This window comes from Chiloscyllium plagiosum, unplaced genomic scaffold (assembly GCF_037043375.1).
Source record: "Chiloscyllium plagiosum isolate Xiang-an unplaced genomic scaffold, Cpla_swu_hap1 HiC_scaffold_42, whole genome shotgun sequence".
Classification (NCBI taxonomy): domain Eukaryota; kingdom Metazoa; phylum Chordata; class Chondrichthyes; order Orectolobiformes; family Hemiscylliidae; genus Chiloscyllium; species Chiloscyllium plagiosum.
The window spans coordinates 69,255,806-69,269,997 of NW_028270180.1; the positions used below are offsets into that span (position 1 = coordinate 69,255,806).

The 14,192-nt window shown below is 43.8% G+C and overlaps 1 non-coding gene across 1 annotated transcript; it reads right to left on the reverse strand.

The window, feature by feature from the left end:
- Positions 1-11,472: 11,472 nt before the first annotated feature.
- On the reverse strand, positions 11,473-11,554 carry trnas-aga (transfer RNA serine (anticodon AGA)). Its single transcript has one exon. It is a non-coding gene; the product is annotated as a tRNA-Ser (tRNA).
- Between the last annotated feature and the right edge of the window lie 2,638 nt (positions 11,555-14,192).

The window sequence follows — 14,192 nt, forward strand, 5'->3', positions numbered from 1 at the left end:
CCTCCAAGAAATAGTAGCTCCTGGACTCGAAAAGATGAATGTCCAATAACCCACACTGCAGATGAGCAGAAAGGACTTTCCCAAGCTGACAGAAATGGAAGAAAGAAAGAAACTGATGTGCAGCTAAAATGATCACAAACGAAAAAAGTAAAAGTGGATTCATTGAGAAAACGTACAGCGCCATATTTCACTTTCCGTGGAAGTCTTCTGTTAAGGACTCAGTGCTCTCACTGCTGTAGCAATGGGGGATTTCCTCTGACCGTTTATGTTGTTGACAACCTTCCCAAAGCAGGGAATGTTGTATGGAACTGGCAATTAATCGAGTATTGTCACAAACAGGATTCAGACTAGCATAAAACAAAGAAGTGTGAATCCTGGAAATCTGAATCAACAACAGGAATTGACAGAGAAACTCTGCAGGCCTGGCAGCATCTGTGGAGACAAATAGATTTAATGTTTTATATCAGAGATTCAGGCTACTTATGCTTTTTATTGTTTTATTGTCAGGGTAATTGTCAATTTCACTTCGCGAAACAGCATACTTACCAGAATCTCTCATTAGCTGACAGACGTCATCTGTAAAAATGCAAAATTCCTTTATCGGCTGTAATGCTGTTGCTGTTGCCCTGAGTTGGTGAAAGGCTGGCCTTCATTACCTTTTTCTTCGCCTTTATGTCAATGAGCAGCCATGGTGAATGGAGAATTTCTGTTTGTCTCCCTTTGTCTCCCTGTACCATCTCACTCTCTTCTACATTCTCCCACTCTCTGTCTGTCAATATCCCTCATTTTTCATTTCTACTCTTGGAAAAGTGTTAAAATAGAAGGCTGTTCCGTGGCTTTCTCCGCCCCACCCCGGACAGAGTGTGTAGAATTGGGCTCAAAGTCTCCAAGTAATGTCTTTGTTACTTAGGTCTGAGATCAGGTGACATTTGTTCACTCAAAACGTAATGAGCTTCTACAATTCTAAATAGTATTCATAATAGACCAGAAAAAAACAGTTTCACTCCAATTATAGGATTTCTATGGTGCCATTGCCGTTTGCCTAAAATCAATGAATGGTGACAGCAGATAATGAGAGCAATTATCTCATTGGATGCGTTATTATTACAACATTGTCCTGCAAGTCTGCAGTGTCTCCTGCGTCTCTTCATTATTCCCAAAAAACTTGAAAAGACGGACGGAGAATAATAGTAGAAGAGATAGACAAATTCTTGTCGAACAGAGTAAAAAGAACTCTGCGTTGAATTAGCAGGATAGAACATAGATTAATGCGTCCACATCAGGCGGTAGGGCACGAAATAACAACGGCCTGAGCTCAAACACAAGAGGCATGCTGAGCCATCACTTTTGCGATGGTGGATAAACAATGAACTTTCAATGTACAGAACATTTGACAGCATTTGACACCATTAACGCCTGGTTATTACCATATGCTTTAACTGACGAAACCACAGACACTGTTCTTCGAATCCATTCGGGCATTTAATGAAGTATTTCATCACAGTTAATCGGACCACCTTTCTGTAATAAAGCTGCTCGATGAGAATTTATATCAATGTCCGCTTGTGCAGGAAAGAAGTTCACAGCTGGTGACTCTCCACTGAAAATGTACAGGAAGAGGCAATCTCTTCTTGCTTTGATTTCAAACTGATGCCTTCACCTCTTCAACCTGACAGGATAAACAGTATGCGTTCATCCGATTTACAGCGTGAATATGCACAGAGGGAAACTCATACCAAGAGACCAGGGTAATTGTGGTGAATTTACCAGGACTGGTGGTAACAGTTGGCAGTAAGAGCTAAACCATTAGCACTGACATTAATCCTTGTACCAACAGCTCCTCACTCACTTTCTGCCTCATTCATCCCAGTCATCATTGAGTTTCAGTTTATCCGACTTTTCCTTCGAAACTTTACACTTGTTCCGGACCACTTTCAGGTGTCCACTTGGAAACTGCAGCTTTTTCAAACGAAATTCTGGAGAATGCACGTCACTCTTTGGGATAGGCTTCACTGCCCAACCATAATTACTCAAGAGATTGAGATGGTAAGTTACTTTACTTTGTCCTCGAAATGCTCAACACAATGATACAGCCATGATGTCGATAGGGAGGGAGTTCCAAGAATTAGACATAGCGACATTGAATGAACAGCGAGGTAGTTTCAGCTCAGAAAGGCGAGATCCTTAGAGGGGATTTGCAGTGACAATTTATTCGTGTATGTGCTGCCATGGCAGCCAGAGGATGAGGTGGAGGCTCGTACAATTGCAACATTTAAGAGGCATTTGAAATGGTATATAAGTACCATTTGGGTTTGGAGGGATATGGGCCATGTGTTGGCAAGAGGGACCAAATTGGGTTGGGATTTCCGGTCAGCATGGACAGGTTTGAATGAAGGGTCTGTTTCTCTGCAGTACATCTCTATGACTCTATGATTCCAGTTGGATGCAATCAATCACTGGATTCCGTCTGGCAGAACCGAGCCTGTGCTCTCTGAGGAAGCAGAAAATGGTTTTCATTCAGATTAGCCACAAGAAGAGGAGAAATAAATCTTCATTTCCTGACTTGGAATTTTATCCAGGCCTGTGCGATTCAAACCCAGACTCTGAAGCAGGGACTCCACTGAACTTGACAATAACCCTTTCGACCTAACCTGTACAAACTCTTGTGCCTATCGTTCTTTGTCCCCACATTTTGAAGCACCGGTCCTTGCCGTGGGTGGAGAAGGAGCTAACTAATGCCTCGCAGAAAAACCGTGGGGTCAGAGACCCGATCAATGCAGCGGGGATTGCATTGCTCAGAACAGGCGTGTTTGATGTGTGGAACTGAAACTGAGCTCGATCACACACAGATACGGTGTAACAGCTGCCAGCAGATGTGGAGACGGCTGGGACGGTTGCATTCGCACTCTGGGAAAAAGACTGGATCCTAAATTCAGGGGAGCTACGTGTCACAGATAGAAGGCTGAAAATTGGTTTGGGAATGATATGGGTCATGACCGAATGGCGGGCAGACCAGATGGGCTGAAAGCTCTAACTGTCCTCCGATGCCTTCTGGTCTCTGGCTATCCAGTATCTAAGGAAATAGAAACAGAGTTAATCGTGCATTTCGAAGTCCTCCTTTCATAACTCGGCCAGGTGAGAGATGAAACAGTTCTGTTATTAAATTTTGAGACTGGGAGAATGTTTGGAGACGGAGTAATAAAACAGAAACTGAGTATAAATTTGAGAGTCAGGAGATATTCAATAAAAAGGTAGACGGAGATGGACATGGAGAAATAAGTGTCACTGGTCTTGAAGACTTAACTCGGTTTTCCATTCCAAGATTCTACCAGACCTGCTGAGATTTTTCCGCAATTTCTTTTGTTGGTACTGAAACAGAAGGGAGAAGTGTGATCCTGGACCAATCAGCTATGTCTGCTCTGTGTACGTTTGAATTCCTTGTTCGAACAAATCACTTCCGACCCACACGGAAACCTCACTATCCTGCATCACCCCCACCCGTGTTACTGACAATAAGCTGTTCATGACGTAAACCCATATGGGTACACAACAGCATCATTTACCGAGTGAATTGGGAACATTTCAGGGAGAGTTCCATTCGGTTTCCATCAGAGCATTCTCATTCAGTTAATTCTATTGCAGCACCATTTGACATGCAGCTGTCATTGTCATGTGGCCATTCGCATTCGACGTCTCTGGATATTTTGGTTGGGGCACGTTTGGAATGGTACCTCACATTTTGGAAGGGACATCGTTTATAGCATATTCGGCTGAACTGATAACCTTGTCTCTTGCACCTGCAGTACAGTGGAGACAGTTTTCACTCAGAAACCAAGAGATAATCAAAAACGGAGGAAAATATATTGTCAACAAAACCTGCCTCAGCGAGCGAATTCACTCTTGCAACATTAATGGAGAGCGGCAAACATATTAACAAACAACAGCGCCCTGCGTGGTTCTCGACCCCACAACATTGAGATTAAAGGCCTCAAGCTCTACCGCCTGAGCCAGCCAGGACAGGATTGGTGTTGGTTAATTTATCATTTCATACTGAGTTTAATTCAGCTGACACGGCAATTTTCAAAAATCTCGTTCATTCCTCCGCATTGCAAATAACATTATTCAAGTCTTTCAATTCTCAGATTTATTCCTTCAGACCATTACAATCCATTTAGGCCTTGCCCCGGGATTTACGATTCTCTGTTAATAAATTCATATTTTGACCCTGATCCTTAGGTAGCCGAAGTGATTCCCAGACAATCTGGCAGACTGCAAATCAATCGGGAAAATACCTCAGGAAACCAAATGATTTCTGATAGAGTGTAGGGAATCCCATCTGCTGAAGAGACAGAGTGCTCACCATCAACACTTTCTTTGTTCTACCTGCCTACAAAATTTTCCACTTCTAATATTCGAGACAGGAATTCTGATTATAACATGTTTTAAAAACAGGAACAATTTTCTGAAGCCATTTCCAATTAGAATTAGAATTTTTTACCCTTTCACACAGTAACAGCCGTTCCTGAGGAAGGAGTTTCCATGAGCTGTGTCCCAGGTCTGGGCAGGAAGCCGCTGATTGAAACGGCAGTGGCCCCTTTCTGTTGGCAGCGGGGGCTTGTAGAGAGTGGGGTCACATTCTGCTGCACGGGACCGTTTCACTCACTGCGGACTCAGGGTCAATCATGGATGAGTTCTCGTGGTTGTATTGTCAGTACATGGTCGGTCTCAATACTTAGAGTCATGGAGTCATAGAGATGTACAGCTCTGTGCTCTTTTTGGGCTAGGACAATCAACATTTCAGCCAAATGCTCTGACCATTTGAGACACAGCAACTGACCGCAAAATTGTGCGTGTGCACATCCAAACACACAGTGCTCGAGAGGATGTGGACAGCAGTAGTTCTCATTATTTTAAGAATCAGTTGCTCATGTACCCGTGTTTATCGCAGAGAGGGTGAGAGACCCGAGGAGTAACAAACACACCCATAAAACAATATCAGGACCTGTGTAGTTCATTCATAAAAAGCTGCCTGCTGTTGTTCTATTGCAAAGTTGGGTTTCAAACCCACGACGCAATAGAGACTGGATCCGAAACCCAGCACATTAAACCTCTCTGGATTAGTGGTGCTGGAAGAGCACAGCAGTTCAGGCAGCATCCGAGGAGCAGTAAAATCGACGTTTCAGGCAAAAGCCCTTCATCAGGAATACAGGGTTTCGCCCGAAAAGTCGATTTTACTGCTCCTCGGATGCTGCCTGAACTGCTGCGCTCTTCAGCACCACTAATCCTGAATCTGGTCTCCAGCATCTGCATTCATTGTTTTTGCCTACATTAGGGAGAAAGTGAAGTCTGCAGATGCTGGAGATCAGAGCTGAAAATGTGTTGCTGGAAAAGCGCAGTAGGTCAGGCAGCATCCAGGGTACAGGAGAATCGACGTTTCGGGTATAAGCCCTTCTTCAGGAAGGGCTTATGACCGAAACGTCGATTCTCCTGTTCCCTGGATGCTGCCTGACCTGCTGCGCTTTTCCAGCAACACATTTTCAGCTTTTACCTACATTAAACCACTCGGCGACGTTCCCTGACGATAACTCAGCGCCAAACCTGTCAAGACTAATGTTTCAGCATCGCTTCACTTCAGGCAATTTCCCCGGGCACTTTCTATGAATACCTTCGCATTTTTTAAAAACAATATTTACAACGATTTGAAAGGTTTGCACGGTGTGGACATTAGTGAGAAGCTGAATATTCTTCGACAGTTTTCCCCGGAGCTTCAGGCCTGAGGGATGTCCTTGGAAATTCAAAGTTTGTGCAAAGATTTGTAGTTCGGGTGCTCGTTGTTGTGGTTCTGTTCGCCGAGCTGGAAGTTTTTGTTGCAAACGTTTCGTCCCCTGGCTAGGCGACATCATCAGTGCTTGGGAGCCTCCTGCGAAGCGTTTCTTTTATGTTTCCTCCGGTGTTTATAGTGGTCTGTCCCTGCGATAGCATAGGTTTAATGTGAGAGCAGTACAATTTGAAAAGGATGTGAGCAACACTTGTTTTTAATACAGACATTTTTGTGCGTGTGGAATAAATTGCCACATTTAGTGGCAGAGATTGGTGCACTCACAACACTTCAAAGGCATCTAAATGGGTATAGAGACAGGAAGTGTTCGGAGAGATAAGGGACAAATATTAGCAAATATGTTTAGATTAGTTACGGTCATCTGTTCAGCAGGTGCAAGTTGGATCAGAAGGTTTGCTTCCATGTTCGGCAATTCTGTGACACTCCAGGACCTGACAACAGTTTGAATAGACCACTTGCAAAAACGCATGCTGTTTGTTACTAAGTCAGCGTGTTTGAATTTTATTTTTTTCTTGAGGCGTAATGTTTTGAAATGACACAGAGAGGAATGTTTTCCAGACATTTACAGACAATGACCATTCTCCTTGATACATTCCCAAGTTCGCCATCAAATAATTTCGTTGACCAAAAAAAAACCTCACAAATCGTGCTATCCCCTCAACTCTCCAGTGAATCCAAAAACTGACAGCTCTTAACGTCGACCAGGTGCAAAGCCTAATAGGCAGAGTCATTATCAGACACACAAACTCATTACTTCTGTCTGTGAGGCAGTGTGAGACGTGTATGTCAAGAACTGCTCACACAAATAGCACCGAAGCAATTCCAAACGGAGCTTCCCGACATTCTGGAGATTTAGTGCATTGCCAAGTAACAGAAAGTGCTCAAGTAACATAAAACAAAACAGAAAAATGTACCATGCAAAGTGAATATTACCAATTATATTCTCGATTAAATTAGGTCAACAATGCGCTGGTGCCTCCATCTGATCGAGCGAGCTAATCTCCAGCCTCCCTCACCAGGACAGTAATGAAGGAAATGAGAGAAATATAACAAAGTTTCACGTTGCGATTGCCCACCTTTTAGACACAACAACAAAAACGAGGGAGCAGGTTCAGTGCAGGATCTGGCTTCACAACAGCGGTGAAATAACGACGTCCACTCACTTTCAGGGAAAACTGTGAACAACTCACATTATCCAGAATATGAATCGACAGCGCAGGCTGTTTAGTTCCCATATTCTACTGCTGCCCCGACATACATACGAAAATGTACCTTTCAAAGAGAGCGTTTGTAGCTGTGGAATAACAGTGGCAGCTGTTTCCCCTCGCTCTTACTGCCGGCCTTGGTAGTGTGGAGGCTGGTATTCTCATCTTACACGCGGTAGTTGAGTGTGCAATTCTCTGTTGTGGAAAAGCGGAGTGTTTTGGAGCAGAAAGATGTGAAGTTCGGATGCTTCTGGAGTTCTTGTTGAAAAGTTCGGTGACGCGAGGAAGATGGTTTTTAGACTTTTCCTCGCCTGTCTGGGTGACATTCTCAGCGCTGTCGAGGTTCCTGTGAAGCGCTGCTCTCATGTTTTGGTACGAATTCATTTGGTTTCATTCCCGCTGCTTCCGTTTCTTGGGATTGCAGATTGGGTCCAACGGATGGAATCCGTGGATGAGTGCCCTGCTTCCAGGAATTGTCTGGCTGTCTTCTGCTTGCCCTGTCCTATTATTGTGCTATTCTATTCGAATGTGTGACCCTTGCCGTTTCTACGTATTGCTACGAGGGACTGCTGGACTGACGCCCACACAAATTCTTTCCCAAGAACTAATATCCACACACCTTCATTCGCAGATGCATGGCACACAAAGCTCGCAACGAGGATATGCTTTGAGGTAATTTTTAAATGCTTCCCTGTATTAAAAACAAATTCTGGAAAACGATATCCAGACTCCTCCGAACATTCGGACTTATGACAGCACAGAAACCGAGAGCCTCACTCAGACAACAACTCACGAGAAAACAAGGCCCAATCCGCATCATGTGCAGGTCAAACGTGGTTGACGAGATTCCACGCAGGGACTGCACGAAACACGACAAAGGAGAAAGAGGCTGACAATTGGAGAGCTGCATTCATAATTGCACCTGGACTGTAAACGCCTCGGACAGATATTCCTTGCAGTTATGCACAGAATATTGAATGTCTCTGATTCCAGGGCTTGGAACTCGGATGATATGACCGTCTGCAACACTGGTTACTTCCATGAGTGAGGTAACTCCTGATAGAACACATGTAACACTCTATTGCTCATTGAGAAATATATCCAAAATAGGAGCTCAGAGCAGCATTTCTGTTGTCTTTCTCGTGCTGTCCCTGACATGCTCTATGGCACTACACTTATTCTGTGATTCCTGAGGTTTCGGCATATGCTTCCATGATCGCATTATGGACAGTCATCTGCTTTTTCGCTTCAATAACGGGTGTGGGAAGCAGAGGTCCACCATTCTCTATTCAATTTTTCTCTTCTTATGCGCAACTGCAATACAGTAAAGGATCAATTAATATTGTAAGATGATATACAGAGGCGTGTGAAATACCGAAGTTTTAATGACATTTATGCAATGGTTAGAGATTACCTTGATTCAGGAAATAAGGATGTAAATTCTGTTTGACTGGAGTTGAGGAACAGTGAGGAATGAACTCACAAGCATGTGTAGTTTACAAGCCGACTCGCAGTAACCACAAAGCGAAATAAATCGGACAAGGAAAAAATATTGTGTGTGAGTGACAAATTTGGCAATAGTCATGCGTGATCTTAACTTCCCATCTAAAACTCTCGGTTCCATTGTAAAAACGTTTGGAGAACCATAATCAAAAAAATCTCACATGTCCCAAAAACATTACGAGGGATACCTTGGTAATTGATTACTCTACTGGTGACTTAATTTTCCTATTTTCTTGGAAACCGTCTCTTCAATTGTGAGCATCAGAAAAGGCTTTCTTTTGCCAGCAAGAAATAAATATGTGATTAACCTTTGTTCGTTTCATGTATAAGAACACTGAGACTCCTCTACACTGCACATCTTTTGCGTTTCCATCGATTTTAATCGAGCGTGTCTTTTGATTCTTCCCAACAAAGTATATGACCTCGCATTCCCGACATGAAACTGCATCTGCCAAGAATACTCCAATTGTTGGAGGGAGTCCTGAGGAACAGAATGTCCAAGTATTTGGAAAGTCAAGTACTGATTCGGGATAGTTAACATGGCTTTGTGCGTGGGAAATCATGTCTCACAAACGTGATTGAATTTTTTGAAGAAGTAACAAAGAAGATTGATGAGGGCAGAGCAGTAAATGTGATCTATATGGACTTCAGTAAGGCGTTCAACAATGTTCCCCATGGGAGACTGATTGGCAAGGTTAGATCTCATGTAACAGCAGTGGACCTAACACCGACCCTTGTGGTAGGCCGCCAGTACCTGGACACCAAGAAGAACATGTTCCATCAACTATAACACTGTTTTCTATTGGCAAGCCAATTACTGATCAAAGCTGCCATCTCTCCCAAAATTCCATTCCACCGCTTTTTGTATGATAGCCTATTGTGGGGAACCTTATCGAACAACTTGCTGAAACCCATATACACCACATCAACTTATTTACTGTCATCTCCGTGTTTGGTCACTTTGTAAAAAAAGTCAGTAAGATTCGTGAGGCAAGGCCTACCCATCACAAAACCGTGCTGTCTGTCCCTGATCAGACTATTCTTTTCTAAATGGTCATAAATCCTATCTATAATAACCTTTTCCAACACGTTACCAACAACTCCAGTGAGACTCACTAGTCTGTAATTACCAGGGTTGTCTCTACGACACTTTTTGAACACGGGAACAACATATGCTATGCTCCATTCCACAGGCACTATTCCTGTAGACAACGATGATTTGACGATCGATGCCAAAGGCTCATCAATCTCTTCCCTTGCTTCCCAGAGGATACTATGACAGATCCCAACCGGCCCAGGGAACTTGTTATCACACTCTCCAGTATTTCTATCACCTAATCCTTGTGAACCTCAATATCTACTACTCTAGACGCAAGTATCTCAGTATCTTCCTCGCCAACATTTTCATTTTCTACAGCGAACACTGTCGAAAAATATTTATTTAGCGCTTCCCCTATCTCCTCTGACTCCACACACAACTTCCCACTATTATCCTTGATTGTCCCAAATTTAACTCTCGTCATTCTTTTATTCCTGACATACCTCTGGAAAGCCTTAGGGTTAACCCTGATCCTATCGGCCAACAACTTCTCATGTCTCCTCCTGGCTCTTCTCAGCTCTCTTTTTAGATCTTTCCTGATATCGTTGGAACCCTCGAGCGTTCTGAGTTTTCACGTTTTGTCCTAACATAAGACTTCTTGTTCTTCTTGACCAGGGATTCCACTTCCTTAGTAAACCACGGCTCACGCGTTCTATATCTTCCTCCCTGCCTGACAGGTACATACTTATCTGGGACACACAGGAGCTTTTCCTTGAATAAGCTCCACATTTTTAATGTGCTCACCCCCTGCAGTTTCCTACCCCATTCTACGCTTCCTAAATCTCACCTCATTGCATCGCAATTTCCCTTCCACCAGCTGAAATTCTTGCTCCGTGGCGTACACCTATCCCTTTCAATCACGAAAGTAAACCTGAGAGAATTGTGATCGCTGTCTCCAAAGTGCTTGCCTCCTTCCGAATCTAAAACCTGGCCAGGCTCGTTACCCAGTACTAAATCGAAAGTGGCTTCGTCCCTTGAAGGCATGTCTACATACTGTGTCAGGAAGCCCTCCTGCACACACTGGGCAAAAACTGACCCATCTATAGTACTCGTACTGTAGTGATCCCAGTCAATATTTGGATATTGATTTGAGTGTTCCAGAGTTTTTCATTGTCCCAGAGTCCAGGTAAAGTTTGCATTCCTCACGTACGTGAGCGAGAATTCTTTCAACGCCTCAGGTCAGTTCCTGTCCCGAGAACATCAGAGTCAATGTCCCATCCTCTACTCGGTCCGACACTTCACACTCCTTCATCCTCCTCTGATTCCATTTCCCAAAGAGTTTCTCAAGATTTACAAAGCTGGAGCCTAAATTATATGGTTTGCTTCCTAAACATTTTTCCAACTGCCAACTGACAATATTTTCACAGTATCTCTTCACAATCCTCTGGCTTGCACCATGTCCAGGGATGAGAAGTCCCGTTTGGTGGAGAGATTCCCGAGGCTGGTGAGTTTCACTTTGGAACAAAGATGGTTAAGTGGCAATTTCCTGCGGTTGTTTGTAATGACTGGAGAGGGAGCGGTGGGGAATGAGCACTTTGACGAGCAGGAGGAAGTGTTGCCACTGACCCGAGTCAGAGAACAGAGGACAGGGATTAAAGGAATCTAATGAAAAGCAGCACTTCTGCTTAGGACGTTCAATAAAAACTGCAGAAACCCGATGTGTCGAGCAATGTACCTGGAAAGAGAAACAGAGATAATGATTTAAATATGGAACGTTTCTGATGAAGAACTCGAGTTTCCCAAGTCTAATCAAATTACTGGCCTGGTTTGCAAAATAGGTTTTCTGAACTTTGAGCGAAAATTATTCCAGCAGGAAAGTATTCATACGTAGTCAGCAGGATTCGAACCTACGTGGGGAAACCCCAATGGATTTCTAATCCATCGCCTTAACCACTCGGCCATGACTACAGACAGCGCAGTCGGGTTGAGAATTGACTAAATCAGCCGTGATCTCATTGAAAGCTCTCGCTGACTTGATGAGCTAAATGCTTCCATCTCCTTTCAGACCTTTGCTGTCATTTGTAAGGTGCGAGACACCAATGTAAAAGAAGAAAAGCACAAAGGTAGGAAAAGATATTTGCAGCCAAACTGAGTCAAAATTATGTATTGAAAGGAAAATCACTCTTGGCAATTTGCTAGATATCTTTGCGAACATGACCAGCAGAGGTAAGCAAGGGAGCTATTGGTCTGAGTATTCTTGGACCTGAAGCAAACAAATAGTGACATATTCATTTCTTTTTCTGGCGAACGAAATGTTCTTTCCTGATGGTTACAATGAAAGAGATGGTTCCCAATAAAAGACAAACATTAAGTCGCATCTCGATATATTTCAATGTGACACGATTCTTTTTCAGTCCCTAATTACCCCAGAGATGGAGGGGGTGAGTTACTTTTCTTCACGCTTCAAATCCTCAGCGTGGAGGTACAGACATGAAACCGCTAGAGATGGAGTTCTTGCATAGGGAACCAGCGACACTGAAGGAACGATGCAAAAGTGAGGACTACAGATGCTGGAACCTGATTTTAGATCAGAGTGATGCTGGAAAAGCACAGCAGGTCAGGCAGCATCCGAGGAGCAGGAAAGTCGACGTTTCTGTTGCCAGTCTTGCTGCGTTCCGCAAACAATTTTCGTTTTTGGCTCAGATTTCCAGCTACTGCAGCTATTTGTTTTATGTTAACCTTCATAATGTTTTGGACAAAACCAATGACCTGCCAGCATCGGAAAATCGGCAGAAGTACTGGTCCACCGATACGTTTGCTGAACAATACAACCATTCCATGAGCGGGAATACGATCCGGGCCACGGTGCTGAGAGTACCGAATCCTCACAAGTAAATCCTCACACGAACATTTTCGTTGCAGATTATTTTCAACTTGTCTTCGAAGATTTACAAAGTGGGGAAAGGCCATTCCGCCCATTGTGCATTGCGGCTAATCAGAGAGCCATCTATTCTAGTCGCAGTTTCCAACTTTGGCCCAAAGTTTGGTCATGGTGTCATGCAGAAACTCAGCGAGTTCACTCAGACATTTTTGTGTGTGCAGAATGATTTGCCACATTTAAGGCAAATTCAATGGCATCCCGAATGGGTATATACACAGGAAGCGTTCGGAGAGATAAGGAACACATTTTGGCAAATATGGTTCAATTAATTTCGGTTATCTGTTCATCAGGGACATGTTCGATAGTAGGGTATTTTTCCGTGCTCGGCATCGTTGATGTGCTCCCGCAGCTAACACCAGTTTTAATGGACCATTTGCAAAAAAAATGCACTCTCTTTGTTAGGCAGTAAGCGCGTTTGCCTTTCTTTCTGGAGGGTGGATGGGACGAGTTGACCCAGCGATGAGGGTCTTTCCGGACTTTTGCTGCCAATGACCATTCGTTTGGCACCTTCCCAACTTTTCCATCAAAGAGTTTGGCTGAAGAATAATACCACACGGATAATGTTACCCCCCTCAGCTCTCCAACGAATCCAGAAACTGACAGCTCTTCATGTGGAACAGAAGCAAAACAGAAAGGGTGGACCATTGTCAGACACACCGAAGCATGCATGCTGCCTTTGTTACAGTGCAATCCGATTATGTCATGAACTGCTCAGAGAAACGGCAGCGAGGCAATTCAGGACATACTGGAGATTTAGTGCATTGCCAAGTCACAGGAAGTGCTCAACAAACATAAAACAAAACGGAACAGCAATAATCCATGAAAAATGAAGTTTACCAATTGCACCCGTGATGAAATTAGGTCAACAATGTGCTGATGACTCCATCTGATCGAGAGGACCAATCACCAGCCCCCTTCACCAGGACAGTAATGAAGGAAATGCGAGAAATACAAAAAACATTTCTCATCGCGATTGCCAACCTTTTCGCCACTGCAACAACAAAAACGGCGAGCAGATACAATGCAGAATCTGGTTTCGTATCAGCAATGAAATAGTAATATCCATTCACGTTCAGTGAAAACGGTGAACAAAGGAAATTGTCTGAAATATGAATACCCAGCGCAGGCTGCTTGGTTCCCTGATTATACTGCTGCACAGACTTTCATATTTAAAGGTACCTTTCAAAGAGAGTGTTTGTGGCTGTTCATATGACAATGGAAATTGTTGCCCTCGCTCTCACTGCCGTTATTGATCGTGTTGGGTTTGGCATCCTCACCTTGCACGCGGGAGTTCAGTGTACAATTCTCTGCTGTGAAAAATCGGAGTGCTTTGGAGCAGAAAGATGCGAAGCTCGTGTGCTTCATGGAGATGTTGTTGGAATGTTTTGCGGTGCTGGGAAGTGGGATCCTCACAGTTCTGGGTAACATCCTCAGGGTTGCAGAGCCTGTTGTGAAGCCTACTGTCATGTGGCGGTTGGAATTGATTTAGTTTCAGTTCCGCTGGGTCCAGTTGTTGGTGTTGCAGATTGGATCCTGATCAATGTGTTTATTGATGGAATCCATGGATGGGTGCCCTGCTTCTAGAAAATCTCTGGCTGCCTTCTGATTGCCATGTTCTATTACTGTTGTGCTGCTCTCGAGGATGCTTTCTGTCTGTACGTATAG